A 4411-nucleotide genomic window follows, 5' to 3' on the forward strand; every position below is an offset into this window, starting at 1 on the left:
GCCATGGCTGGCCATAGAGAGGGGGGATAGCACTACATTGTGAAGATATATGGCCCTTCACCATGTTTTAGTATTGTAATGTAAGGATCTAGCTCACCATAAGTAATCTCGTCAAAAGTGTTGAGTTCAAACTGGACTGCAACATGATGCCAGTGAAGAGCTAGTCCTATAGGAAATGTTAAGCATCACTGATGTGGATGGTCATGTATGTAATCCAGGAGACTTAGGGTTCAGGGACAGAGAGCCTGTTAAGGCCCCAGATTGTGCTTCTACTCCATGACATGGTACAAGAGGAGTGGATGACCCTGTTTCTGTGAACAGAAGGCCCCTCCACTGGTATCGCAGCAGCAAGAGGCTGCACCAGAGATAATGGACTTAACGATGACCAGGAGTTTGAAACAGGTTGTTATCCATGAATGCATCAGAGATTTGTGGGACCACCCCAGGAACACATAAGCCTTAGGAGAGAGGCAAGTCTCTCTAGGCCAGAACAGCTGGATCCACCTTTACTTCTTCATCTTACTGCATATAGCATCTCTGGGTAGGATTGGAAGTCCTCTGGTGAGAAAGGTGAGGCTTCATGTTCCTCCTCCAGAATTTTCAAGAATGGTGAAGTAAAAGCTTTTAATCGAACGAGACTCCAAGGAATCAGAAATACTGAAAGGGGACTAAGGTAATATTAAGTGGCAGCTTTGGGAAACTTTTCTTTTTGTATTGGTCCTGGGGCTTGAACTCAAGGTTTGGACCAGCACACAAAGAAAAGATTATTGAATTTTAATCTTTTTTTTTCTGTAAAAACTTCTTATTCTCATAGCTATGTGGAATCTCCCAAAAAGTTCTAAAAAAAGAAGACAGTCTCATGACAATACCTTGCTGCCATATTGCAATGCTTTTTGGAGAAGGGTTTGATAGTATCTCAGTGACTTTTAGAATGTAGTATATTTGTTTAAGGTAAACCTATTGCTTTTGCCACAACTCACAGAATTGTAGTTACTTTGCATTCCCGTGTTACAACCTGTGTGGTTAATTTATCAAGCTAATTACTTTTTTAAATTAACCTTTTTATTTTGAGATAATTGTAGATACACATTCAGTTGAAAAGAATAATACTAATTAGTTTTTTTCCTGATGTCTATGTGGCGTTGTGAATAAGAGAATCTCTGAGCCAGGGGAAATTAGTTTATTAACTCTTTTTTGACATTTTCCTATTATAAGACTCTCCCCACATATACACACACCTCTCCCAGTAAATTGTGCAGCATTTCTAAGAGTAATATGAAAATAATTTATAGCCCTCAGGATCGTTTACACACCTGGGCATAAAAGGCACATGTAACTCTATAAACAATAGATATTATTAACATTATCACTGAAATGTTATAGATTGTAGTTGTGATATTAATTGAGCAAAGGAATGTATCTCTAATGACGAGGAACCCAATGGAAGATTTTACCTAGTGTTCAGAAGTTCAACATGCTATAATTGCATGTAAAATGTTTGACATTTACATACTATGTATTCTCTTGGGAATATTTTTCATTGAGCATATATTTATGCTCTTCAGCAAATTAGAAATTTTGTTGAAAATATCTAAGTAAAAATTGTCAAATCCACATGTTCTTATGTGATTGAATTATGGCCTTTCAAGGTGTGTCAAGCCTAATTCTTAGCCTATCTGAATAGATTTACCAATGATAATATTTCACATACTGAAAGTTTAAAAAAAATTTCATTCTTAACAGAGGATATTTTTCCCAGTCAAGTTTTTATTATGATGTCACCCCAAATGCTGGTTTCCAAAATGAGTACTTAAGTACATGGGTAGATGTTACCTGCCTGAAGAAGTGTTACTAGATATTTCTTTATATCATACTTGCTTTTTGCTTTAAAAAATGTTATTGAATTTGGAAGCTGGTGGCTTATGCCATTAAACCTAGTTACTCAGGTGGCTGAGATCTGAGGAATGTGATTGAAAGCCCAAGTAGGAAAGTCCATAAAGTCTTACCTCCAACTAACTACCAGAAAACTCCAAGTAGGGCAGTTGCTCATAGTGATAGTATGCTAGCCTTGAGCAAAAGAGCTTTGGGACAGTGCCCAGGCCTCGAGTTCAAGCTGCACAGCTGACAAAACAAACAAAAATGCACAATTGAACTTCAAGTCATAAAACAATACAATTGAGACAACTGTCAATAAGAAACTATCAAACATGTATCTTTGCCAAACTCATTCTATGAAACCACTCTAACCCTCATCCCAAAACCAGAGATATATTCATCAAAGAAAGAGAATTATAGACCCATTTCTTTGATGCAAAACTTCTCAACAAAATACTGGCCGACCATCTTCAGCAACTCATCAAAAATTATGTACTATGATCAAACAGGATTCATCACAGGGATGCAAAGCTGGTTCAACATACATAAGCCAAATAATATAATTCAACACATCAACAGGAGCAAGAACAAGAATCACATAAATGTCTCAATAGATGCAAAAAAAGCATTTGACAAGAATCAACACCCCTTTATGCTAAAAGGTCTGAAGAATCTAGGAATCCATGGAACATTCCTCAATATAATAAAGCTATGTATGACAAACACACAGCTAGTGTTATACTTAATGTTGAAAAGCTAAGGCCTTTCCCTCTAAAATCAGGAACTAGACAAGGATGCCCACTCTCTTCACATCTCCTTAGCATAGTACTAGAATTCCTAGTCAGAGCAATAAGGCAAGTAGCAAGCATAAAGGGGATCCAAATAGGGAAAGAGGAAGTGAAACTTTCCCTCTTTGCAGATGACATGATTCTGTACTTAAACAACCCTATAGAGTCCACTCCCAAGCTGCTTGAGCTGATTCAAAACTTTAGCAAGGTAGCAGGGTATACCATTAACCCTCAAAAATCAACTGCCTTCCTGTATGTCAACAATGAGAGGAATCAGGCAGCAATCAGGAAAGCAACTCCTTTGGCAATAGCCTCAAAGAAAAAAAAAGTACATAGAAATTAACTAAAAACGTAAAGGACCGATGAAAACTTGAAAAATCTGAAAAAAGAAATAAAAGCAGAACTGAGGAAATGGAAAAACCTCCCATGCTCCAGGATAGGAAGAATTAACATTGTGAAAATGACAATCATCCTATCTACAAATTCAGTGCAATACCCATCCATATCCCAATGTTATTCTTTAAAGAAATAGAAGAGGCAATCCAAAATTTCAAATGGAGTAATAAAAGACCACGTATAGCAAAAACAATTCTTAGCGGAAAGAACTGCACAGAAGGAAATTCAATATCAAATTTAAGACTCTGTTACAGAGCTATAGTGACCAAAACAGCTTGGTACTGGCACAAGAACAGGCCTGAAGACCAATGGAATAGAACTAAGCACACAGATATTAACCCACAGACCTATGGCCACCTAATCTTTGATAAGGGAGCCAAAAAAATAGAATGGAAAAAAGACAGCCTCTTCAACAAGTTGTGCTGGCAGAACTGGTTAAGCACTTGCACGAAACTAAAGTTGGATCCTTCTTTGTCCCCCTGCACTCCAAATGGATCAATGACCTGGAGGTAAAAGCGGATACACCAAAAACTTTCCAAGAAGGAATAGGAGATACACTAGGTCTCCTTGGCACAGTTTGAAACTTTCTTAACAAGGACCAAGAAACACAACAAATCAGAGAAAGTTTAGATAAGTGGGATGGCATTAAACTGCAGAGCTTCTGTATAGCAGAAGACATTGCTAGCAAACTAACTAGAAAGCCTAGAGAGTGGACGGGGATCTTCACTAACCATATAACAGACAAAGGCCTTATAATTAAAATATATCAACAGCTCAAGAAATTGAATCAGTCTCAAACTAATCTCCAAAGAAACAACCATCCCATTAAAATATGGACCAAAGATTTAAAGAGAGTCTTCTCTGAAGAAGACAGAAGAATGGCCTATAGACACATGAAGAAATGCTCAACATCTCTGGCCATAAAAGAAATGCAAATCAAAACAACTCTAAGATTCCATCTCACTCCAGTTAGAATGGCCAGGATCAAGAAATCTAATATCAATGGATGTTGGTGGGGATGTGACCAGGAGGGATCACTACTACACTGTTGGTGGGAGTGGGAACTCATTCAACCACTCTGGAAAGCAATATGGCTTTTCATCAAAAGACTAACACAGAGCTCCCCAATGACCCAGCAATTCAACTATTTGGCATTTACCCAGAAACAAGGAAATACCCTTCTTTGCTTTCCTTTGTTCCCTTTCCATTCATCTTAGCACCATATTGTCACCCTCTTTTGCTATCCTTTTGCTAATATCTTATTCTCATGGGTTAACACTTAGATTGTTAACTCTGTGCTTCAGAATATTTATTTAAAAACTGGAATCAACAAAGTTAGTACTCTTCAATGG

The sequence above is a fragment of the Megascapheus bottae genome, unplaced genomic scaffold, assembly GCF_031878675.1.
Source record: "Megascapheus bottae isolate mThoBot1 unplaced genomic scaffold, mThoBot2.hap1 HAP1_SCAFFOLD_443, whole genome shotgun sequence".
Lineage (NCBI taxonomy): Eukaryota > Metazoa > Chordata > Mammalia > Rodentia > Geomyidae > Megascapheus > Megascapheus bottae.